This window comes from Trachypithecus francoisi, unplaced genomic scaffold, assembly GCF_009764315.1.
Source record: "Trachypithecus francoisi isolate TF-2019V2 unplaced genomic scaffold, Tfra_2.0 Lachesis_group16, whole genome shotgun sequence".
NCBI classification, from domain to species: domain Eukaryota; kingdom Metazoa; phylum Chordata; class Mammalia; order Primates; family Cercopithecidae; genus Trachypithecus; species Trachypithecus francoisi.
The window spans coordinates 58,809,444-58,837,286 of NW_022681461.1; the positions used below are offsets into that span (position 1 = coordinate 58,809,444).

At 34.3% G+C, this 27,843-nt stretch overlaps 1 long non-coding RNA gene across 2 annotated transcripts in view; it reads left to right on the forward strand.

The window, feature by feature from the left end:
* Positions 1-5,679: 5,679 nt before the first annotated feature.
* Positions 5,680-27,843, forward strand: part of LOC117098697 — a 36,681-nt gene continuing 14,517 nt past the window's right edge. Inside the window, exon 1 of one of the 2 annotated variants that reach the window (XR_004443546.1) lies at positions 5,680-5,734. This is a non-coding gene — a long non-coding RNA (uncharacterized LOC117098697). The remainder of the gene's footprint in view (positions 5,735-27,843) is intronic. The other variant, XR_004443545.1, reaches the window with a different exon arrangement.

Consider the following 27,843-nt stretch of genomic DNA (forward strand, 5'->3'; position numbering starts at 1 on the left):
TGTTCTCAGGGAAGAATTGAAGAACAACACAAGATGGTATATGATTCAGTATAAAACTGAATTGCAGGTCGGGTGCGGTGGCTCACACCTGTAATCCCAGCACTTTGGGAGGCTGAGGCAGGTGAATCATGAAGTCAGGAGATCAAGACCATCCTGGCCAACATGGTGAAACTCCATCTCTACTAAAAATACAAAAATTAGCTGGGCGTGGTGGCACACACCTGTAATCCTACTTGGGAAGCTGAGGCAGAATTGCTGGAATCCGGGAGGCAGAGGTTGCAGTGAGCCGAAATCGCGCCACTGCACTCCAGCCTGGCGACAGAGCCAGACTCCGTCTCAAAAAAAAAAAAAAAAAAAAGGAATTGTAAATATACATGAACCTACTGGTTGATGAGGATACTCAGAGTTAACCAAAGAAGTATAATATAATGTGGATCACTCTACATGCATGATATCCAGAGAGTTATTATAAAAAGAAAGAAAAAATCAGGAGAAAATAAAAGTCTTACTTTAGAAGGATAGTATAAATTATACCGAAATGGCACATATTTTATGGCAGCAGGGAACCAGAGGAAAGTAGTTTTGTATCAATAAGTAGTAAGATACGCTGGATAGAACACATTACATTATGAAGAGCCTTGAGAAGCAATGTAAAGATTTTAGATATAAACTCAATGACATCAAGGCATTATTGACCATACCTAGGCATATGCCTATCACGCAGCATGATAGGACCATGTTAGACAGGCCAATGCAGAGCTGAATCCTTCTTATCATTGAGACCTCATACCAACTCTCATATCAGAGTAGTCACCCATGATTTCTCCATCTAAAGTAGCTTCCCGCTCTCTATAATATCACACTATGCAGAAATCACTTTGCTTACTGATTTGTTTATTCGAAATTATTTTTTCCTCTCATTGACTGTAAGCTCTGTGAGACCAAAAACATTGTCACTTTGAGTTTACTGCAATATTTACAGCCCTAGGAACATTGTCTGACACAAAGCAGACTCTCACTTGCTCTTTCCCTGTCCTCTCTCCCCTGTCACCCAGGGCCCTTCTCTCTCTCTCCACAAACACACACACACACACACTACACCAACAATTTAATATTTCCCTGGAAGAAGAAAAATCAGTCTCTTGCAATAGCAAGATACAAGCTAATGGAGGCTTATCATCTTGGCAATGGGTATGGTAACAAAGGAATAAAAGGGACTTATATTCATGTTACTTCTGTAGACCTAGAGTTTGTCAAAAATATTTTTTCATGCCAAAATGTACACTAAATTCATATAATTCAATGGGTGTCTAAATTCTCTAAACTATGATCTTCTGTAACAAATCCGTTTATCCGCACTGAAATAGCCCACCTCTATTTCTTACAAGAGTTCACAAATGCCAGCTCTCTGGTCACTGATAGGTCATTATTCTGTAATGCATCGTCCTCTGGAAAATCACACTTCTCAAGGCCTGCTGTGCAAACACACAACAGGTAATACTCAATGGCAATCCATTTTTCTATTTGGCATTGATTGGTGGAGTTGTCATATTATCTTTTCTATCAGAGAAGCTACTGTTAACTAAATATATTCCTTTCTAATGCTACTAATAAAAAAAAAAAAGCCTTCTCCTACAAGGGCACAATAATTGCATTTTAGTCCATTTTAATCTGGTATGATACATTCTAGAGGCATATGGGAGGTGAGGACAAAGGGAAAAGTAATTCACCAGATTTAAGTTCAAAGAGTAAAGAATCCTTCTGTATCTGTATTATTTGTTTTTATATATTCCTGGCATCCTGTAGTTTTCCTAGCATGTAAATATGAGTTGAGTAAATGTTTATAGAATAGCTATTGTATTTCCATGTAAATATAAAGAAACTGAAAATACAAAAAGAAAAGCATCATTTGCTTAGGGTGTAGGTAATCTAATATTCTTTTCACTATACCAAACAGAAAGCCTGAGGTGGAGATACTGCAGACAAATAAGTATTTCTTCCTCCCTTTCTTATAGTCTATTCTATGCCTACAAAACCAAAATCTTAATTACTCACTGTCTGTCCTCACTCACATTGTCAGGATCCTGAGTCATATCGTGAAGTTTGAGCCAGAATCTGTGAAGGATCACAACTAAATGGGTTAGAAGAACTGAAATAACAGAGGGAAGTATGGACATACTTCTAGAAGTAATAGAAAAGGAAGAAAATAAGGCTACTAAAGAGGGATTTTAACGGGTAAGCTGGAACAATGCTCAGAAAAAGAATATCATATTCCAGAGTTTAATTACTCAGGGCATTTTTTATTTCCCCTCCTCATTTTGCAACAGGCCTGCCTGGGATTAACATGTGCATGACTCTCATCAAAATCAGTAAACGAAAACATTTTGAAGAAAAGCTGGTTCTAGGGGTAACATTTTTGTGTGTGCTACTAAAATGTACTTTTGCTTAATCACCAGGTAGTGATGTTGCTTAGAACAGTTGTAATAATGAAGGACTGGACCTAGGTAGATAGAGAAGTTGACACTCGTTTGTGCAAGAACAAATGAGGACTAGGGTAGTGGAATAAATCCATCCAGTACCATTTGTTTTCAGAAAATTCCGGAGCTTAATAATAATACAGTATATAAGGAGGAAAGATCTTGTACACTACAAAAACTTAACATGCACTTGGAAAACTTACATGGTGTTGTATTCGACGAGACACTTGTGTTCATTTATAACTGTATCTATACCAATCAAATACTTATACCAGATTATAGACGGCTTTTAAAAGGCTATATATAGAATAAATTCTGTGGCATCTTGTAGGATAAATCATTTACATAGTTGCTAAATGAAGAGAGCATAATTCAGAGAAAAACCTATTTCCTCAAGCAGGAAAATTTTGCTTGACTTCCCTGTCACAAATATTTATGTCAAAAAATCTAGAACAATAAATAACCCTGCAATGTCCACTTTCCAACGATGAGAAGGGAAAAAAGTGTCTTTTACCAGGTAGTTCCTTAGCAATCTCTTTCACATTTAGAATCTTTTCTTTAGTATGATTATTCCTAACACCATTGGAAGGTTTTAATAAGATAACAATACATTTTAAGTAATATTGATACATTTGAAACAACTCTTATTTACTAAGTAGTTAGTTTTGTAAATACATTCATCATTGCTTATATAAATATAACTCAATAAAAATAACACTTCTAATGATTGGCATATATTTTTAACTTCAAATTACATTGTGGAAGCACATTCATTCTTGATTCTTTAACACACTTTCTCTTTGCTTCGACAGCAAAGTCATGTTCTCCTTAGCTTGACAAATGTTTTAAATAATATCTAAATTCACTAACCATGGGTACTGCCTCTCAGGTAAATTATGTGAACTAAAACATATTTTGCACTTCTAGACCTGATGAACTATATTTGAAGTCATCTGAGCAATTTAGCAGGACTGAGTACTGGAAGGAAATGAAGATAAAGTGAAAAGATATCAAGCTACAAAAGACAGATATTTCCTTAAGACTGAATTTTTCCATAATTCAATTACCATTCAAGTAAAATAATTTTATAGAAAAGTTTCATGAAAAAGCCAGTAATTAAAGCTCCTTGTATAAATTTTAAAGCTAAAGTCTATGACTACACTACAGTGAACAGTGCCAGAGGGATTTCAGTTTGTTGCTGATAAGCTTTGCCATATTTTAAAAGTAAATGATGTTTATTGGCAAGAACATTGTTCTGATATTGATAAAGACCTGGTGAACAATTTGTTAGAAATACATACATCAATAGGTTATTTGTGTTTTCTGCATTATCACCTTGCAGAAGTAGAAAAGGTGGGCATTAAAGCTTTGGTATTTGAGAGTGAACCACACGTGTATTAGTACATTTTCATACTGCTATAGAGAATTGCCCAAGACTGGGTAATTTATAAAGGAAAGAGGTTTAATTGACTCACAGTTCTGCATGGCTGGGGAGGCCTCAGGAAACGTACAATCTTGGTGGAAGATGAAGGGGAAGTAAGGCAAATTCTTCACAAGGCGGCAGAAAGGAGAAGGGCTCAGTGAAGGTGGAAGAGCCCCTCGTAAAACCATCAGATCTCATGAGAATTCACTCTCTACCATGAGAACAGCAAGGGAGAAACTGTCACCCTTGAACACAATAACACAATGAACTCCATCTGGTCTCTCCCTTGACGTGGGATTATGGGGAGTATGAGGATTACAATTTAAGATGAGATTTGGGTGAGGACACAAAGCCTGACCATATCAACAAGTATAAACATATTGTTTGGTTATAACATGCACTGCTTGAAATAAATGCTTTTTAGGGTGAAGTAAAGTATTTTTTTCTAATTTAAGTCCTCTGATATGTAATAATATAAACTTATTCTTTCTGCCAGATAATAAAAATACAATCCTCATAGCATATGTCAAGACCTAGACAAACATATTCCTGGTTTCAGATTTCAGATAAACTTAGAATATATATATTGCTTTAAAATATCACCAGCTTGAACATTTTTAATGTTTTACTTGTTGTTTATGACATTGGGCATGAGTAGAAAGGAAATAAGGTCCTATGAGTCCTTTAATGAAAGTATCTAATTAAAAGAATCCCACTGCTTTGAGATGAGGAAAGAGGAATAGTTCATAATTTCATTGTTTGATAAATAAATAAAAGCTATTCTCTCAACAGTATCTTATTGTCATGAACCACTGATGTATATTGAATTCCCATCTGCCCAGTGACTGTTATCAAATGAACAGTGTTTCATAAATTAAGCCAAATAACTAGATAACTGAGGATATCTTATCTGATATATAATAAACAATGTAACTTCTTAACTAAGAGATGTCACTAGACAGCCCAAAGCTCTCATATGTTTTACTCTCCCAGTCCATATAGTTGATTGGAAAGAGATGGGCATCCGTAGCTTGTCAGGTTGAATTGACATGCCATGAATAGTGAAGTCTAGAATTTACACCATGGTTAATTTAGAAAAAGTAAGGTAAAGTTATTGAGGAAAATAAAAGACATAGAGGGAGAAATGGAATAACCAGAAAGAACACAAATGAGAAAACCCAAAGTTCCTTAGAAGCAAGAGAGGTGATAAAGCATCCATGTTCCTTGAAATCTTCGGAGCTCCTAACTCTTGACCCCATGGACCATGGACATATGTAATTTCTCTAAGACTAATATATTCTCACAAAATCTCTATCCTTCCTTTTATTTGCAGTAATTAGAGTAGGTTTCTATCTCTCTTAACCAAACAGCCTTCTTTGACTACCAGAATAACTTCAAAATAGAAGACAGTAGTATGTATATATTTCTATGTACAGTAGTCCCCCTTGCCCATGGTTTAACTATCTGTGGCTTAAGTTACTTAACTGTCTGTGGTCAACTGCGTTTCAAAAATATTAAAAGGAAAATTCCAGAAATAAACATCTCATAAGTTTATAGTTACACACTGTACTAAGAAGCATAACGAAATCTTGCACCATCCTGCTTCATCCTGCCTGGGACATAAATCATTCCTTTGTCCAGAGTATTCACACTGTATATGTTACCTGTCTGTTAGTCATTTAGTAGTCTTCTCATCTGACTTATCACTATGAGGTCAATAGTAGTCTAATGCTACCTCACAATACCTACATCATTCACCTCATTTTACTTTACCCATCCTACAGCCACTGCATCATCTCTCATCATCACAAGAAGAAGAGTGAATACAGTGAATGTGAGAGACATATTATATTTACATAACTTTTATTATAGTATATTGTTATAATAGTTTTATTATTAGTTATTGTTAATATCTTACTGTTCCTAATTTATAATTTAAACTTTATCGAAGGTATGTATGTACAGGGAAAAACACCGTGTATTTAAAGTTTGATATTATCTGCAGTTTCAGGTGCCCACTGTGAATCTTGGAATATATCCTTTGTGGATAATGGGCAACTACTAAACAATGTACATACACACTACCATACTCTTATAAGACTGATTGAATATGAGAAAAGAATGAATCTTGCTTACAGTTTCCAAAGTCTTTTTAAACATTATTTGAGAAAAAAAATGCATGCCAACTTATGTACATTTTAAAGTCTATGCAAATGTAGGTATAAAATAAACTATAATTAATTAGATCCCCCTCCTCTCTCACCACCAATACAGTCATTTTATCAGAATATAGGAAAGTATAGAGAAAGTGGGTTAGAATAAGGTATCTATTAAAATGCAAACATTTTGAATAGTGTACTAAAATTCCTATGAATGTAGTAATTTTCTGTGTCTCTGTTTCTTCACTGATAAAAATGAGAGTATTCTTTACCTTAAAGGAATTTCTGGCTCCAACATCTAAACATGTGTTTGATATCTGCAGGTAATCCTGAACACTGACAGGATTGGTGATAACCACCACCTCTGTGTATTCATACCTGTGCTAGACCTTTTATATTTAATAATAAACCACAGTAATATACTGTGGTTTAACTGTGGTTTAGACTATGTAAATCATCTAGGTCAAACAATTAGTAAACAACAAATGAGATATTGTAAACATGCTTGACTGATCCCAAAGCCATGGTTTTCTTTTACTCAATACTCACTCTCTGTCAGATTCCAAATAATTGAAGAAAGATTCACTTACTTGAATATACTACACCTCCTAAGATAAGAATTGGAGCAGGTATTGTAAAACTTGTTCAGAAATGAGAGCTGAAATAAAAAAGTATTCTACATTACTCTGGATTAATAAACAATCTAGACTGCTTCGATTTCTAAATATTTTGATTAATAACAATTTTACTGAATGCAGTATTATATCATTTTAATTGCATCATAAGCATGGAGATAAGTTTAAAGTATCCCCTCTAAAATGACTAAAATAATACCAGATACATTTTTAAATTATTAAAAATTATTTTAGAGATGAAAACATAGTAATTATCTGAATGAGTGATACCAGATATTATAGGATATATTATAGAAGAATATATATGACATATAATCATAGTAATTATATAATTATTATTTTCTAATCTCTAAAATACACTTGTGTATACAATGGTATATACGCTGATATATACACTTTAAAATATAGATACGCAGAGTATATATATATATATATGTATGTATGCATATTTATGTACAGGGAGAAAGAGAGAACAAATTATAGAACTAAAAAGAAAAATTATTCAATAAATACATTTGCTAGCCTAAGCCATACTGTAAACAAAGATGCTTTTAAGGAACCGAGTCATGCTACAATAAGCAGGCTTATAGGCCAGGATAAGAGAAGACAAAAGAAAGAAGATGAGAGATACTCTTCACCTCCACTCTTAAATGGACACTGATTATTTTTATTTGTATTTTAACCATAAATCCCTGAACCAAAATAATTGTAAGATAAGCTAATCAGTAACGGATTTAAAGACTGCATTAAACAAGCTGATAATGAAGAATCCCTCTAAAATCTCTAAATACAAAAATATATGATCATAAACACACTATCTTCAGCTACAAAATGCTACAGTCTGTTGTATACATGCAAAAGAGAATGAAGATAAATAAAGAAAAGAATTGCTTTACCAGTCTTACTTTAGGTAGTCATTGTCCAAGTGAGTTTTTATGTTATGCTCTATTTATTGGATTACTCAGCAAATTTCCCTATCATGAAAACTTCATATAAATATGTGACAATTAATTCTTTAGTTGAATACTACCTTAATAAAAGTAACAACTCCACCTATTCAAAATGTTTTAATATCTCAAGTGTCTTAAATGAAGTTATTTTCATGATGGGTACATAACTAGAGTGCTTATGAAGATTTTGAGTAGCAGAAAACAAGTGACATTTTGTCCAATGATTGCCCTCATGCTATGCATTCTTACAAGACCATAAGCTTCTGATAATAAATCATTTCCCCAGTGAATGCTGGAAACTCATATTTACCGAATAGCCTCAGGAGATATTTATATTGCTCATGTAAATTATCTATTACTCAATGGAATTGTACACGTGGGCAAGAAAAATAGTCAATGCATGGCTTTATAAATCCAGATAACCAGTACTAAAGATATACACCCTGCCACAGACACCATGACTATATATTGGGACTATGATGATCAATTATCTTAGCAAAAGTAGAAATCCAATATCTTTAACAATGTCATCCTTGAACAAAAAATTAATAAAAAGACAAAGGACAGGGAAACAAAACAAGAAACATGAGTCTTACTGATGAGGAAAAAGAAAATGACAAAGTTCACAGAAACAATTTTTTTTTTTGAGTCATTTTTGTTTTCTATATTTTAATTGAATACAGCTACAAGAAGATACGGGATTATTAAAGATCTAATAGACCAAAGTCTATCATCTATTTAAAAAATCTTAACCTTTAGCAGAATTCAGGCTACATTTTCCATAGGCTGCCCAATCTGTCTCTCAGTCTTTTTCATTCACACCCTCTGCCTTTTTTAGAGTTATTATTTTATTCCAAGAAAACTTGAGACTTTCCCTGATCAGTGCAACTCCAAAATTTTACTCTGATTTATTCCTATATTACATAGCAGTCACATGCCATTTTAATGGTAGAGCCTTATGGTTTCCACATTCCTAGCTATACACATAGAAGTGGAAAACCTTCAGAAGCAAACAAAACAGAATCCTTTTACCCATTCATTAACCAAAGTAGTAGAGTGAAGAAATATAACACATCAGAGCAACAGACCTTACAAATCATCTGAATAAAATATTCTATGTATTTTCTATTCAAAGTGCAGTTCCGGAATCATAGCAAAGATATCACCCGGGAGCTTGTTTAAAAAGCAGAATCTCCACCTCCTAGATCTGGTAATTCAAGTCTGCATTTCAATATGATCTCCAGGTGATTCACATGCATATTAAAGTTTAAGATGCACTGCTCTATACTATTTAAGGAACTGGGAACTCCCAAGTACTTGCCAGATTTTCAGTCAGAAAACCATAAATAAATAAAACAACCTCCACCCTCCTACTCCTCAAAACCTCACCACTGCTCTTCAAAAACAAACAGAACAGTGCTAAGAGCGGTGGCTCACGCCTGTAATCCCAGCATTTTGGGAAGCTGAGGCAGGTGGATCACAACGTCAAGAGATAGAGACCATTCTGGCCAACACAGTGAAACCCTGTCTCTACTAAAAATACAAAAATTAGCTGGGCGTGGCAGCAGGCACCTGTAGTCCTAGCTATTTAGGAGGCTGAAGCAGGAGAATCACTTGAACCCGGAGGCAGAGGTTGCTGTGAGCCAAGATTGCGCCACTGCACTCCAGCCTGGGGGACAGAACAGAACAAAACAAAACAAAACAAACATACACACACATTGATAGTTATGATTCGGAAATTCTGAACTAGACTAAGTTTATGCTACACCTCGGGGGAAACATTGAGTTAGTTCTGGGAGGCTAGTTTGTTGATCTGCAGATCAATACAAGCAAGGATAAGGTTTCCTGAGTTGAAGACACACGTTAAATGATTTTATTTTTAATTGCAGTCTCACCAGAGAAGGGGAATTGTCCTGACTCCTCCTCTTCCTAGGATAGTTTGATCATTCTGCTTTTTCTAGTCATTAACAGACTGCTACCTTTATTTTCTTTAAAATACTAGTCATGTGTTCTACGTGTTTTCTTTGACATCCAGTAAGATTTATTCTGGAAATGTAAATAGAAAACTCTAATTGTCTAAATGCTTTCTTAGGAAAGACAGAAGGACTATTTGGATATTTTATATGCATGTGGATGGTATGATACTTAAGGCAAAGGGTTAAATGTTTAACAAATTGAGGAATGATAATTTTTTTTTTTTTTTTTTTTTTTTTTTAGACGGAGTCTTGCTCTTTCGCCCGGGCTGGAGTGCAGTGGCCGGATCTCAGCTCACTGCAAGCTCCGCCTCCCGGGTTTTACGCCATTCTCCTGCCTCAGCCTCCGGAGTAGCTGGGACTACAGGCGCCCGCCACCTCGCCCGGCTAGTTTTTTGTATTTTTAGTAGAGACGGGGTTTCACCGTGTTAGCCAGGATGGTCTCGATCTCCTGACCTCGTGATCCGCCCGTCTCGGCCTCCCAAAGTGCTGGGATTACAGGCTTGAGCCACCGCGCCCGGCTTTTTTTTTTTTTTTTTTTTTTTTGAGAGGTTGTCTAGCTCTTGTAGCCCAGACTGCAGTGCAATAATGTGATCTCAGCTCACTGCAACCTCCACCTCCCAGGTTCAAGCAATTCTTCTGCCTCAACCTCCCGAGTAGCTGGAATTACAGGTGTGTGCCACCATGCCTGCCTGATTTTCATATTTTTACTACAGATGGGGTGTTGGCCAGGCTGGTCTTGATCTCCTGACCTCAGGCCCCACCACCCACCCCCAACCCTTGCCCCAGCCTTCCCATAGAGCTGGGATTACAGGCGTGAGCCACCGCAGCTGGTCAGGAATGATAAATTTCTATAGGAAAAGAAGTCTAGTTCTACCCTTAGCCAGTAAGTGTATAAAGCAAGGACTCTGTGTCTGTCTTGTTACTGTATTTCCAACATAGTCTAAGCAAATACCCTGTGCTCAATTAATTGGGATTTTTTTATAATTGGATTCAGTTGAATTAAAACAAATTCCTTCAGTATAATCATACAATAAGGCCTTTATATTCAATTTGACAGTCTTGTATTATAAAGGACAAAATATATGACAGTAGGAAGAGCCCAGAAAATAGCTGCGTTAGATTCTAGTTATACCTCCATGACAAAAATAATAATTATTACATTCCTGAAGGGGGGACATATAACAATTAAAAAATTTTCAAATTCTCATGATATCTGTGCTATAAACTGTAAATAACTAGTCTATTTCTTTATATACACATACATATCTTATATATCTTTTATATATCCACATACAGATAGATACACATATATTTTTATGTAATTTAATGATTTAAAATGTCACCAAGGTAAAATATAAAGACTATGCATCCATATTGTGGAACATGTTAATTCTTGCCCAAGTAATCAGTAGCCCTCTTTAGCATTTTGGTGAGTGCTAGTTGTTTTAAAAAATCTGTATTCTTTTTCTGCCACAGAAATTATTCTTTTCAAAAAGATCCTTACTTTCTTTTACTAACATATCAGAATGAACTGGAAGGAAACTCACGCTTATTCAGTGGTCTCAGGAGCCCTTTCTATTATTCCTATGTATCATCTATTACTGAACGGAATTATGGATATGGCCAAGAAGAATAAATAGTCAGTGTATGCCTTTATATATCTATATTGCCAGTACTAGATACACACACACAGACACACAGAAAAAAAAATCAGGAACAAAACCTGTGTGGGAATAATCATTCTATAAGGTAATCAGGAAAATAACTAAATAGTGCACAAACAAAAACCCTTAAAACTGAACCTTAAAACCCTTAACAGAGCAGTCACTGTATTTGAGGGTAAAGACTATCCACAAAATGATTTATTGATAAATTAGATATCAAAGAGGCAGAGGAAAGAGCTTCCAACAAAATATTCATTAGGAACTAGCTATAATATTCCATGCATTTGAGAACTGATAATTCTAAAAACAGAACATTACCGCTTTGATACACATAATCATTTGCTATGAATACAACTTTGAATATATGTGACCTATAAAATCTTCAAGGATGGGTGTAGCTTCAAAAGCTCTTAAAGTTGCATCTCAAAATTATTTTTAGGTGTCAGAATTTGATATTTATATTAAAACTGGTCTGACACCACAACATATGGCAAGCACAGCATATATAAATGAGAGCTTAATGACTACTTTTATGATGAAAATTAGCTAAATGGTGCACTAAATCTATTGAAATGTTCTCATTTTTCATTGTTCAACTGAAAATATGAAGGTATCAGCAATTAGCATATCTCATTAAGACAAGATCCACATCATGATTTTTATATACAAATTGATAAGAGGGAGGACATGTGTTTCTTTAAGAATAAGAGGATTCTAAATTTTAAAGAATTCCAAATTGTAAAGTATTTGAAGTGAAAAATCTATTAATCATTATAGATAAAGGGTATTCCCACAGTATTTAACTCCAAGTTGCTGTCAAACACTGGGATGCATCCAATATAATGTTGAAGTAATATCCTTTTCTGCTTGAAATATTTTTCTTTTCCAAGATGTTTGAGATATATTTAGTATCGGATGATGGTCTGCACTTCATTCTAAAATGGTGGCTGTGTGTGTATGTGAGTGTATATGTATGTGTGTTTTAAACTACACATCTTTATTTATAAATTAATTTGCTTCTAAGAGTTCAACAATGAAACATTTTAAAGGCTTAATTTACAGAAAAATAATTTAGTGGTGTATTCAAGAAATAAGCAATATAGCATAGTGTGAAGAATATTCAATCTAGTGAGAGAAATTTAAATTCACAGACCTTGGATAAACAATGAACTGCTCTAAGTTTCAGTTTATTCACTCAACAAATATTGATTAAATATCAATTTTCCAGGTATGGTTCTTTACATTGGCAATATGTAAGCAGAAAATATATTTTATCCTCAAAGAATTCATATCTATATGAATATATGTGTATATATACAGCGATGTATATGTGATATATATGTATCTATAGATATAGATACAGATATATATAGAGAGAGAAATGTCTGCAGAAATAATTCAGATGTCTTAGACCAAGATAGAAATAATGACACGGATGACACTTGTGTCCTGTGATCTCACTGATATTGGATTTATTCTTGACGTTGAACTGAAACACTTTGCCGAAAAGAAGAGAAAACAACAATGACCCAAGATTTTGATCTGAGCATCTAAAAGGGTAGAATTGCCATTAATTAACATATAAAATGCTGTGAGAAGGCTATACCTAAAGTTGGAGGATATGAGTTCAATTTTGGAAATGTTTAGTTTGATATGCCATTAGATATTTAAATAAATTCTTGAATATATGCATTTGGAGCTTAGGTGGGAGATCTTCGCTAGAGATACAAAGTTGGGATTAAAAAGTTGATGACATTTGAGAATGCAAGGCTGAATGCTATCACCAAAGGATTGATTGTAGTTAGAGAAGTAGAAATGTACAAGAGCAAAACCTGGAGTACTCAATATTTTAGGGGATATGAAGTGGGTCCAGGAGAGGAAACTGGAAGCAGTGGCCCATGAGGCAGGAGAAAAAACAGGACAATATGTGTCTTAGAAGCTCAATGAAGAGAGATTGAGGGAGCTGGCTGATAGTTCAAGTAAAAAAGAAATGAAATGATAAGTGATTGCTGGATTTAGCAACAGTGATCGTTATAAAATCAGTTTTGGTTGAGTGTAAAGGTTAACATCTGATTTTAGTGGGTTCAAGAGAAGAAATTGGAGACAGTAAGTATAGATGATTATTTCTTAGAACTTTGTTGTTAAGGGAAGGAAAGATACAGGTTGGTAGCTAAAGGGACAATTTGGGCCAGATAGATTATTTTCTTTTTAATGGTAGAAATAATAGCATGTTGCAGGTCAAAATGATGTAGTAGGATGGAAAAAAAAAAAAAAAAACTGATGATGCAAGATAAAGAGGAAACATCTGCTGAAGGAACAACCTTGAGTAGGTAAAAAGAGTGGGTTCCAGTGACACAAGTAGAGAAGTTGACCTTAGCTATTAACATGGAGATTTTGCCCACTGATACAGGAGATAAAGCAGAGCATATGAGAACTGCTGATGGCTGCTCTTCAGATGTGATGGTGAGAGAAGGTGGGATGTTTCTAATCATTTCACTTATTTTCTCATTAAAATAGGATTTCAGACCATAATTTGAAAAAGGATGTACTGATGGTTTGAGAAGAGGGAGGAAGGAAAGTATAAAATATTAATCTAAGAGAGTACAAGTGAATGGATTCACTTGAGGTTGATGAACAGAAATCTAACCTGGAACTAGTCAATTTCAACAAACAATTCTGTTTTCTTCCAGTCATGTTCAGCTGCACGGTTGCAGACACAGAACTGTTGAAAGGTGGCTTTCATCAGGGTTTGTCTGCTTGCTTCCCAAAATGAAGCAAGCAAAAGCAAGTGAATGGTACATATAAGAGAAGTTATTATAATAATGAATAAATATTGATTTTAAGCTAAATAAGAAAAATAGGACATAAACATGGGAGGTACAGGAAACATTTATATGATTAATGAGTTGTAAATAGTTAACTAGAGATCGAAAGATTGTTAAGTTTGGTGGAAAGAGAGGAGGCACTGGTGAGAAGGAGGAACAGACAAAATTGAGATCACGGAGAGTCTGCAGTTATTGGTAATCAGAAGGTATGTGGTATGATCACGAGTAGTGAGTTTGTATAATTTTATGGAGAACAAAGTAATTGGCAGAGAGAAGTCAAGACACTAAGAGACCAGGCTATCATAAAAAGAGTCCACACACTCATGAAATCACTAAGAAACATGAAGGGAGAAGTGTTAGAAAGAGTGACAATGAACCAGTATTTAAATCATCAAGAAATTAGGAGGAATGACCAGGGTGGCACTGCAGACTTCAACAAGGAGAGCTAATGGTTAGTATAATGATACAAAATTCAAAGCTGGGTGCTTTTTGAGCAAGATAGAGAAGCAATGTCTGTATTCCACCCAAGGCCAGTGATATGAAGGGGTATGAAAATGAAACAATCACTTATTGAGGAGGATGCATGGGAGGCTGTACCATCAAGGCAGAGACATCGCAAATAAACCACAACAATCAAAATTATCAAATAAATGTTTGAAAAGATTAAGTTACCCAATATTCGGTGATGAGTGAAGAAAAAGTAGCAGGGTTTTAAGAACTGAGAGGAGAGAAATCAAGTCAGGCAGGGAGTTGTGCTGAAATATATGAGGATTAGAATGCCAGAAATGGCAGTGACCTCTGTGGCCTGAGTTCCTCATGGTAATTGATAGAGATGTCCTGCATTTATAAAGTAGAAGTAGTAATTCTTACTAACTCACAGATTTGTTGTGAGGAAGATAAAAAGCATTTAGCCAGGCACAACTTAAGTGTGCCATAAGCATTAGCGATTATCTTCATCATCCTCATCACTTGGTTTAACAAGATTACTGAGTACATTAGGAATAAGCCATATAATGTTCCAGGAATCAAAAACTTCCTCCTGGAAATGCATCTCTGAAATTATAATGTAAGCTGATGAGGAAATAAGAACCATTACAAAAAAATATCATTAGCAAACAACTTTTTTTCAGAACAATGACAGTTATTTTCTTCCTTACTTTAGAACTTAGGTTTATTGACTGTTTCAAAGATTCTATGGTATTTGACATGTCGATGCTTTTGATGAAAGGAAGAGCAGAATCAAAATGACATTTTACATGTCAGCAGTGAGAAATAGAAAAGAGATTTCAGATTTGTAGCATTTTTCTAAATCAACACAGGTTCCTAGTTTCTTTTCAGTTGAAGTAACTCTTCCCATCCCACAGAAAATCAACTTGGTAGTTAGCATTTCCATGTAAAAATGTCTTCTGAGTTGAACTCGATTTTCTTTCATAAAAATGGAGAAATGTTTCTATTGTTTGGTATGGCCTACCAGGAATCACCATGTTCTGAAGTTTCAACTTATATTCCCAGTGTATTTTTTCCCCAGAGAGTCATATTCTACCTCTTTCTTAGCTATCTCTCTAGAGACTGTCCTTTTGCAAAGAATGCTGCAGTCTATTATAAGTCGGTTCTGTGTTAATTAAAATGACATCCAAATCATTTGGGGGGTCTGGCTTCCATAGATGTATTGCTCTAGTCCACTTATAATCAATTCTCTACTCAATGCTAGCAGTAGCCATATCATTGGCCATGAAGGCACTCAGAAGATTAATGAAACTGGATAAAATAGATAGAGCTGTAATTCGGAAGGATAAGCTAAACACCCCCACTAAGCACACACTGCCAAAACTAGCAGACCATAGTTCATCTCTTATTGAGCCATGACAGTAAACATTCATCAAGTGAAGGAAAATAATATGCCAGTCTGAAAATGATATCTTACTCTATGCATAGAGACAAGAATACTCTGACTCGTCTTTCTAATTAACTGTAAATAACAATGGGGTTATATTACAATGAGTATATAGTTATTTCCCAGCCAGTTCTAGTGCATGAAATGTGTCCTCAAACTGCTTGATGAGATGGAAAGCCACAAGTAAAAGCAGATGGACAGCTAATAAGCCATGCTTTAAGGTTGAGCAACATGGCATGATTGGCTAGAGATGCTACAATCCTATTGAACCTCTCTCAGAAACAGGCAGTAAATCTGAATCCTAATTACAGTGGTCCGGTTCATTTCCTATTCAGACTGCTGGATAAGAAAGGATCTCATTTTGAAGTATTAACCCTCAAATATAGTTAACAACCATGCGAGAAGCTTGAGTCTTTGGTTCCTGTCATAGTAATTATAGCTCTTGCCAATGGTGAGGCTTAGAGATTTATAAGCCAACAGCACTGCAAGGCTGTTCAAGATAGGTGGGGGCGATCTGACAGCCTCAAGGTAGTGCTTTTCACTGGACAGTTTTTGATGATCTCAGGAGAGTGTATACTGACCAAGAACTTATAAAAAATAATACCAAGAAATAATGTAGATGAAGCCTAATCATGATCCAGATTGGTAAACTATTTTTCAAGATGGCTCTGATTTTAAAGATTCTGTTCCCCAGTCTCTACTCATTTCTATCACATAAAATGATCTGACTTAGGGATGCAAAATGTGACCTCAAAATTAAGGGTAGCTAGAAATATGCAAATACTATTTATGATCACTTAATTTCAGCTACCTTAGAGTTACTCTGTGGTTCAGATCTACATTTCTTTTGTCCGCCTCACTGTGTCATCTCCAGTCGTTCACATATCTATTTCACCACGTGGTTAACTCCTTCCAGGTGGAAGCTATGTTAATCTTTTCTTTTACAAATCATTTGCTCAATTAATTGAATAAAGAAAATGTGATACACTGGAGGATAAGGGTATGTTAGAATCAACAAAAGCAGGTCCAGGGTTTTAGGGAGCTATACACTTGGTAGACGAGCCAGAAGTAGTAACAATTAAAATTAATACTACATATATACATAAAGAATATGTATTAATTTTTACAATGAAATATTACATTTGCAAAAAAATCTGGAAAATATAGTGTGCCAAAATAATTACAATTCTCACAGAAACACTGCCAAATTAAATGCTCACATATAGTTTTCATTTTTTTCTGTATATATATGATACTTTCATATTTTAACAAAAGTTATAATGGATAGCATATTTGTAACTTTTAAAATCTAATATGTTAGTCCATAACTTTTCTAATTTACCTTCTAGAATATAAATTCAAAAGCTGTATCTATCTCTTTCAATGGCATATTTCCAACAATTTGAACAATGTTTTGCATATGGTAGACATTTAGTCAGTACAAAATGATTAGTTATTCTTTTATAGTTAGATTTCTATAATTTAAAATCCAGACAGTTCTAACAGTCACAAAGGTCATCCAAAAGAAAAGTAGGGATAGATTTTTGAAAGCATGAATGGCTAGAAGAAAAATCTGAAATCTGTAAGATGAGCAGTTGTCTATAATCATTTAACAGAAATAGCTTAATTAGAACTCTGCTTTATTTTATTGCCAATAAAGGTATCCAACCAGCTTGCATTTTTCACTTTCTGCTTTGGCTTAATCTATAAAAATAAGAATATAAGTGATATTTTCAAAAATATTTGTCAGAATGGTGATAATTTCAGTGGTAAGTCTAATTTTGTCTCTAATATGGAAGAAACTATTGGCAATTAGGAAATTATGTTGGTAGCATGGAGCGTTACCTACCAGCCAACTTACTTGAGTAACAAAAAGGAATTAAAAATTAAAATATTTAAGGACATATTTTAAACTCCATTCATAGAGTTCCAATGTCCAAGACATATCTGTGTGGCAAAGGGTCAGATGCAAGGAGGGGACTTGTATCTCCTCTTCTTTCAATCTGTTGCTATCTCTTTGGGTTCTAGTTCTCTCACTGCTAAGAAGTACAATTCCCCAAACCAGAAAGCTAAAAGAGGAAAATAAGCACTTCAGGATATTGTCACCTTGTTCTCATGTCCCAGGAGTCAATGACTTCTTCTGTGTCTCCGAATTTAGGTATCATTACCTTAGAATATAAAATGTTGGAAATAGAAAGAACCTTAAAAATCAAGACTCTGGGAAACAGAAATCAGTAATAAGTATCACCAGTTCAACTAAGATCTGATTTGGTCAGTTAGAAAATTAACTAAAAATTTCAGTGCATTTAGATCTTGTATGGGGCTATGCAGATTGCATTATCAAATTTATTTTTCCTTGACAGCACACTATAAATCCTTTATTTTACTTAACTTCTAAATCAGATAAGTGGATTAGAAACAGAATTTTAAAAAATGAAATAGAATATAACACAAAAGTCAAAGTGCATCATGAGTAGAAATAATATTTTTAGGGGTATGTGTGTGTGGCGGGGTGTGTGTGTGTGTGTATGTATACTATCATGTATTTACTGAATTGTAATGTGAAATATATTGTTATTTATTCTGAATCACAGTAAACAATATTTGAAAGTCACTGTTTTCTATTTCACATTAAAAACCAGAAATGAGGATGATAATTCTGAACAAAGAGTTGACATTAAATAATTTTAAATATGATAGAAATTTTTAATACTTATATATTACTCTGTTCATTTAGAAAAACAAAAGTATACTATCAACTCATACCATGTAAAATCATGATGCTTTAACTTCCCTTAAGGGGGTTAGTGAATTTCCTAAAGTAACATGGCTCAATACCAGGCATGATAAAACTCAGAAGTTATGACATCTAATCAAATTATTTCCCCCCAGTCCAGATAATGGCATTTCCCTATAATAGCCATGTAAAAATCATAAATATTCTGTGAACAGACCATAAAAGGGACCACAATTTAATATATATGAAATTTGATGACACATGTAACCTGTGTTAATGCTAGATAAAATCAGTGTTAACTAAGGGGTAACTGACATGATGCTACCTTTAAATATTTAGTTTTTTTTTTTGTAAATTAATGTCTGTTCTCCATCTTTTCTTTAAAGAATTATAAAGGTAAGTGTGAATCTATGATTTCTGTCATCCCAATGTAACATGGTGACTAATTTATCTCAAAAACAGGCATCAAATAATATTCATATTTGAAGGCCTCCACTTAGGAATATAGTTATAGTTTAGAGAATTGAGCCTCTTGTGTTAAATTCTCTCATTGCTCTTATTCTATTTTCTTCTCTATTCGTGTCAGTTCCCAAGCCTTCCCCATCTCTGATGCTAAGACTGAAAATGTGGGCATTTGAGGAGTGAGGAGGAAAGTAAACAGAGCAGTGACTTCTTCAGATCTTTATATACACAGTTACACATGCAGCTATTGGGGCCAACGGCATCTTTGTCTCTCAGGTTGTAAGTTGATGTCCATCTGAAGGAACATTTGCAAGACACACAAACAACCTAGAAATTGCTGCAAGTGAAGTTTAGATGTTAATTAGATACTGTTGAAAGAATAATTGAGAAATACAAAGAGATGACCATTAGCCTAAATAAGTTGGGCCACTTCTCCCTTAATATTTCTAGGGGTTTAAGAAAGCTTAGTTTATTTGATTTTCAAATTCTCAGTCTGGTGTATTCTTTATTGTGTTCAGAGCAAAAAAAAAACAAAAACAAAACTGGAATAGGACAATATGATTTAATACCTTAATCAGAAGCAATTTTATTTATTGATTTTCCTTTCTTAAATAATTTGTCTATATTCTAAGGTAAAATACAGAGTCCTAAAATACAATTCTTTTCAAAGATAAGCATGCTTAAAAGTAAATCATTAAGCAGGTCAGTTTCTGGATCATTAAATCAAATCATAGCACAGCTGGAACCTCTTCCAACCAATCAGAGATCATTTTTACCATTTTTATTTTAGAAATTACAGTAACATTATTCCTAGTGCTTCCTTAAGACCAATGATACACTTAATATTCCTGTCAAGATCCAGTGCTGAATGGCCTTCAATTTTAAAACGATGACAACCGAATGTATGAAAGCACCTTAGGAAAAGGTTAAGATTTCCATGAGGACTGTTTTAAACATTCAGGCCCTATACAGTCCACGTCTTAACATGCAGGGCTATTTGTCCTTTAAATCCTGATCTGTCAACACTGGTCCCAAATCTATAGTTTGTTAATAATTGAGAGATCCCTTTGACTCTTGAGCAAATGTTAACATGTGATACTCAGGTTCTGTTAACATGGATATAGCATTCAGAAATTTGCCATTACAGTATTTTTCCTTGACACATTAGAAACATTTATATTTCTAAGGATCTTCGGCTGCTGTATACATTTCCTGCAAAGGTATACATTTCAGTATCATACAACTTATATAGTAGTGAAACAGTAAACTGCCTATCAGAGAACTGAGTTCTAGGTCTTAATTTGTCACTAAGTGGCTCTGTGGCATTACAGATGCCATCTCCTCTCGGGCAGAAGTTTGCTGCTCTGTGTCATTTTAATGGGGTGGCAAAAAACATATCTGCCACATGGCTTCTCTATATCTATCTAATTCAATGAAGATAACAGCCAGAGTTTTGCCCTGAAGATTTGGGTAGCTACAACAGATTGTTTTGTATACATATTGGCCAATTTGCAATATCTGTTTATATTAAATTTCAATCCATCCTGTGCAAATGTATTGTTTTAAGGGCATCATGGTAAAAAACACTTATTCAGTCTTCATAAATCTACTAACATGATTGGGTTAAGAAAAAGAGATGACTTTGAAACTTTCTGGAAACTGCATATCTCTAAGATTGCTGCCTGGAAGGAATTGTTGTCCCTGAACAATCCCTGTACAGTGTATATTCTACAGAACATTGAATCCTCTGGGTAATGATTAGGGTAGTTCAGGGATATTAAGACTGTGATCAAGGTCAGTATGCATGTGTTTTGGAAAAAGTACCCTGAGACTTATCTAGTCTAAACACAGAAAATTATAACATATATTTCACTTTCTCATATTATTCTATTTTTCTCGTGTGCAGATAAAAATACACAAAAGTATAAAATATCCTTGAAAATTATAACTGACAATGTTTTGCCTACAATGAAATACATACAATGTATATGAAAATGTATCTTCTTCCAATTCTTTTGGAATGATGAGATTTTCAGTTATCTCTTAGTCAATCTTCCATTTGGTTGAGGTGAAGACATGACCAGAATGCAATAATTTGCCTATGAGTAGGTGCTTATCATACAATGTCCTAATGGAGACTCAAAATTCTACTACAGATATCTCCTCCATTTCTGAATAGTTAAGTGATTTCCCAGAAATTTATGCCTGATTAATTAGCAAAATGATCTGGCAGCATTTAAAAATTAACCACAAAGATAAATGTGAATTACACATATGAGAAAAGCTGCTGCCTTTACATCCCTTGTTGCGATCTTACTGTCAAGGTCCTTTGCTCTCTGGACATTTCTAATATTATATTAAAAACTTGATTGTATCAGGGATTAAAAAACCACATTCTCATATCAGCCCCAGGCTATTAATTTTGAGAATTTTCTAAGAATCAGTTCCTATCTATAAAATGGGAAGGCAATTCGGTATTGACCTCAGACTACTCCTATAATAGAATGAATGCTAACCTTATCACCTTACTTGGTTTCCAAAGCAAATCACCTGCCCTTCTCCAGAGCTACAAAAACCAGGGCACCAGGTTTACATCAGAAAACACAACCATAGTTATCATGTATACAAGTTTCATCGAAGCCACGGTGACATAAATGATCTATAATTAAGACAATATAAAGATAACACTTTTCTTATATTCCTTAAACTAGTTTCATTTTTATGTAGTACATTGGAGCAGCAGAACCCAGTATTTCTCAACCATACTTGGCTAGCCTCCTGTAAAGTCCTTTTCCCTCAGATACTTGAATATAATCATTTCACTGTACAGTTTTATAGATGGCCATTCTAAGAAACAGTCACATTAAAATGGTTTCTACATTTACGTATAAAAGCATAATATGAGTCGCTGACTTAACATTTTCTATAGGAGGTCTCATGTGAAAAACTTATTTTAAAATCAAGAGCAAGAAAAAGTTTACCTAAGAGAACTAGTCTGCTTTCTTCTTTCTGATAAGAATTTACGTAACTCAATATGATTTCATTTTCCCTTTACTTTCAAATTTCTAAAACTAAGTTTAAGCATAGTAACTGAATTAAACCTCTTGGAGAGCATCTGGTCTTGTTTTGGTAGACCAATTTCTATCCTTGAAATAGGCATTATTTCGCCTATCTGTAACATAAGTACAATTAAGCAAAATGGCATGCATTTAAAATAGAAGCTTTAAGTAATCATTTTTAAATTGTAAAAACAAATCATTGAGAATAACATTTGCCCCATGTAAGCTTTTAGATAATTGAAACACAAAAGCAGTTTAGAAATAGTAAGAGAGTATATAGGCTAAGTTCATTTTATTATAATCACTGTGTAAAATGACAGGTTTTTTGCATAATCAGAGCATTCATAATTATCAATGTACCAATTTATTTCTCCTACTAGATTACAAGCCTTTTGTGGGTCAGAATAGTATTCATTTAATAACCTCAGTGTCTATCAAATAGTAAGATCTCAATAAATGCTAAATGAAAGAAGAAAAAAAAAATAAGAGCAAGACAAATGCAGAAATCTAACAATACAATGGTCTTACTGACCTTATTATTTATAATAATATCATTACACATTGTACAGCTTTTAGCATTACCAGTGCTTAGAATCATCATGACTAAAAAAGTGATATTGAAAATACTTCATTTTTCATCATATTGTAATTTTGAATAATTTCAGTTTTTTCTTTCAATGCTGTTTCAGCAATGCTTTAAACATTCTGCAGAACCAAAAGCTTTCACAGCTAAATGCATCAATTACACATAGTCTTGTGATGCAGTCCTGCCATGAATCTTTAGTCATTCATCCTCAGCCCACAGAATGCCATCTGCTTATTTTCAGTGTACCTTGTTACAAAGAGAAAGAGAGCAAAAGAAATCTTCAACTGATTTCATTGCCCAGAATTATGCTACTTTAAAGTATAGCTTTGTTTTCAATGACATTATTGTTTTTATGTTTTCAATGACATTATTGATTCTAAATGCTAAAGTTTCTATAAAGATATTACCTAAACATTCTGACCTTTCTGATAAATTATCTGCATGCATTCTCCTTTGTTTAGTAATAAAGTGAAACAATTATGTGAGGAAAGCTCTAGCTTTATCCATAGACACAGTCCTTATATGATTTCTCACTGGACTTACAATTTTATAGAATCCCAGTTTTGTAAGTGTGGGGTTTGGACTATTCATTCCATGTGGCAGGCTCTCTGGGATAAGGTGAAAGCTAAGTAATTTAATGGTAGAACAAGCAACCAAAAATGCATCCCATCTTTTTAGCAATAGTGACCAGACATAAAACCAGTTAAAGGAGAAATGAGATTATAATCTCACTTGGTTCTGTTCATTTTATTATCTATAAATGATGTTTTTATAATAAATATTTAAGGAAAGCTTAACAGTCTATAAATATTTCTACCATCAGCCTGAGAACTGTATATGCATCTAGAAAGCAAATTTTCTTAGGCGACAAGAACAGAGAAAAGAAAAACTAGGACTAAAACCCTGGTCATGCAGTGCCGGGAGAGGCATTGGCATCAAATCCTCATTCTGTCTTACCAGAATTTTATGCACTTATATATTTTTATCATTATAGTATAAACATTCTTTGACATATACATAGGGGGCAAAACTTTGCCTGTAGTATAAACACATCTGGCAACTAAAAGCTTTTCTTTAATTAAAACTAATAATCTTGTTTTAAAAAAATGAGAAGAAGACATTGGTCCATGGAATATTACACCAAATTTACTTAGAGAGCAATATTCACTAAAACATAATAACTTTTACATGTACCAAAGTTCTTAATAGTATTCAAAGTGTTTATGCCACTGATAGAAGGAACAAATGGTCAATTATGAGGACTGACAGAATCCTTGGCACCTGCCTGACTTTCTATCTCTACAAGTCATGTCTCTTGCCAAGGTAACACCATCTTTTTCCAGACTACTGTCATAGCCCCTGGCAAGTTTCCCTACAACCATCATTATCTCAAATCTATTATCCCTAGCACTGCCTGGGTGATCTTTTTAAAAATGCTAGGATGGCCGGGCGTGGTGGCTCATGCCTGTAATCCCAGCACTTTGGGAGGCTGAGGCAGATGGATCACGAGGTCAGGAGTTCGAAACCAGCCTGGCCAACATAGTGAAACCCTGTCTCTACTAAAAATACAAAAAAATTAGCCGAGCATCGTGGCAGGCACCTGTAATCCCAGCTACTTGGGAAGCTGAGGCAGGAGAATTGCTTGAACCCGGAAGGTGGAGGTTGCAGTGAGCCAAGATCGTGCCATTGTACTCCAGCCCGGTGACAGTGCCAGATTCGTCTCAAAAAAAAAAAAAAAAAAAAGCTTGGGTGATTATGTCATTTGCCCCTTAATTTCATGTCTTCCAATTGAGCCACTGGCTAATCTTCCCTATAGCTCATCACACTCTGGCTGTTTCGGTCTCATTTCAGTTCCTAAAACACTAAAAGATCTTCACTCCAGAGTTTCCACATCATTCTTTCTTCTGTTTAGAACACATTTCGGCTACCCTTCACCTCACACAAACATTGTGCCTTTGCTTATCATTGTTCACTATCTGCCTAAAATCTTTGCTTTGGTACCTGACTCTAATATCACGATCAGATCCTCCTATTATAATACTACATTTACTCTTGCTTATTTTGCTTGTCAGATTTAGTTCATATTAATGTTCATCATTATCTCCATGAAAGGAAAATTAAGAAACAAAAAGTTAAGCTGCTTAGGTCATTCATCCACTATATAGAACTATTTGGATATTTTGATAATGAACACTGGGATCTGAGATGTGTTTTATTTGCATGGTGAATCTACAAATTCCAGGATCTTAAAATATATTTATAAAGTCAGACAAGGATTTTAAGGATCATATCACAAAGGACAGAAATTAAAACTAAAGTATTATCTGAGCTGATTTTTAAAATTATTAAGTATCATGTACCATTTTCATTCAATCATAAAATAAAAACAAAGTTATAAAATGATTCAAAGAATATTTACAGCAAAGATTGTAAGGAGATGTCACCTTATATACAAACTTTGAGATGGGTCAGGATGGTTATGAGAACTGTGTTGAAAAAGGCTCCTGATGGAGTTCAGATTTATCAAGAAAGAATGCTGTGATTTAATGATGTTTATCCTGGGCATAAAAGCAGAGAAATATTGACTCACTTTATATTTGAATAAAAAAAAGATTAAGAGAGGTGAACTGGCTTCACCTTCCTACCAAAATGAAAAAGAGAAGCCCAGAAGTCTAGACTGTTGAGTCTTTCTCTAGGGCATCTATCACCATGTTATAAATGTTTACTGATCTCTCAGTAGTACACAAAACAGTTGAAACTTGTTTTCCTTCTGGCTTCTAGGGGCTTTTCTGTTCTCTAGTATTCTTCAATCTTAACTGGTCATCCTTGTCTCTTGGGGGTGAGTCACATCCTCTGCTTAACCTCTTATTGTATTCCTCCAGGGCTTTGTCTTTGTTCTTCACTTTCTCCTTAGGTGACTTCATTTCATTCCATAACTTTAAACATTTTATTTTTGACCACTATAGCTTCTTATTTCCAGCTGACTACTCCTTGTCACCACATAGAAATCTTATAAGTATTTCAAACTTAATTTTATTATGGACAACACAGAACTCTTGATTTTATGCAAAATCCTACTTCTATATCAGTCTTCCTCATTTTTGTAAATGGGATCATAATCTCATTATCTCAATCCAATAATATAGAGTTTTTCTTGGTTCTTCTCTTTCTCCCATCTCACATATTCAGTATCAATAAGTTCTTCTGACTCCAAATCATATCTTGAAACCATCTGCTCTTTTCTATTCCATGACCACCACCCTAGTCCCAGTCACAATTATCTCTGTTTGAATTACTTCAAGAGCCACCTATCTGGTTAATTCCCAGAATCCATTTTAGTTCCCTTGACTCCATCCATCTCTATGTGGTAACTACAGTGATTATTTTCAAAACATGAATGAAACCTTATAGTGGCCTTGCTTAAAATTATCAAATGGCTTCTTATTAAACTGGGAAGTAAACCCAAACCTCTAATCCTGAGTTTCAAAGCCCTGTATAATAATCTGTTCCCATTCATTTATGAATCTTCTTCAAACTTTTTACCCACAGTCACTTCGTTTTAGCAATACTAGCTTTTTTTCTGTTCCTCAACCAAACTATATTAATTTATACCATGGGTTTTAATGTTACTTAGAATACTTTTCCCAGTGACTGCTTTGTTATCATTCTAAATTTAGCTTAAATTTGCATTCTCTAATCATAAGTTTGCAGTTAACCATATACTCTACTGCCTTCCTTTATGACTATCTTTAATTCACTAGATAGCACTTATCATTTCCTGATAATATTGTATATTTATTCATTTGCCATTCATTCATTTATTCTTATCTGTATCTCTTTACTTGAAAATAAAATCCATGAGAGCAAGGAACTCGTTTTCCTTATTCACCCCTAGAACACAATGGGTGCATAGTAGGCATGCAATATGTATTCATTGAATAAGTAAACTCCATTTTCTGTATAGTTTTCTACATTTAATATAAAATCAATTCTTTCTGAAGTCACTGCAGCAGAGTTTTAACCTTTGGCTTTATTTTTGTGGCAAATGTGTTTGGCATCACTCTTCCTACCATCAATTAGCATATATTTAGAATTTTAAACACTTAAATAAATACATCTTTGCTAGAAAAGTAAAATGGAAGCAGAAACTAGACAGAGGAGAATGGCTACATATCAAATTTAAATAAACAAATGTTATTTGTAGTGTGAGACTATCTGGTAGTACTTACTTTCAAATAAGGACTTTCAACAAGTAAATATTTTCATTAAGAATTTCATAGATATTGCCTTTCTTCTATTAATAAATGCATCTAATTTTTTAAAAAATGAAATGCAAATATATTTATTTAAAAATCTCTCATTATGTGCAATTATTTGCTATTGTTCTGGGTAGATAATGTTTAAGCTATGCCCCACTCGCCTGAGAAATTCAGGTTTTCAACAGTATGGAACAATGTCTATGCAAATATCTATGTTTAATGGTCCAGTTGTGTATCCAATAGCAAGCCTTAGTTGCCACTAAATGCCCTAGCTACATGCACCAAGAGAAAGCAAATATTTGTATCTTCCTCTTATAAAATATCTTAAGAGATAATCTAATATACTAATTGAAACAGAAAATTCCATAGTGGAGGACTGTTTTTCTCAGAGAATGGCTTCTTCTCATGATGAGTTAAAAAATCAGGAGCAAAGTAACTGTGATGTATTTGGTTGAGATAAAAGCAAGAGAGACGTGGTCTTAAGAGCTGAGATCCTAACTCTGTTAAATTTGGAGGCAAAAAGCAAGCCTAAATGACATGATAAGGAGACAGTCTGGGCTAGGGAGAAAGGATCTGGAGCACCTGTGTCTCACTGAAAACTCTGGCTCCTGTCCTAAGCAAGTACTCCTTCCAATTCCACTATAACTGAAGTTTATGAATGATATTTCCAGTGTTTCTAAGAATTAGACATACAGCAATATAAAGTAGTATAAACAGAGTCATAAACAACTACACTG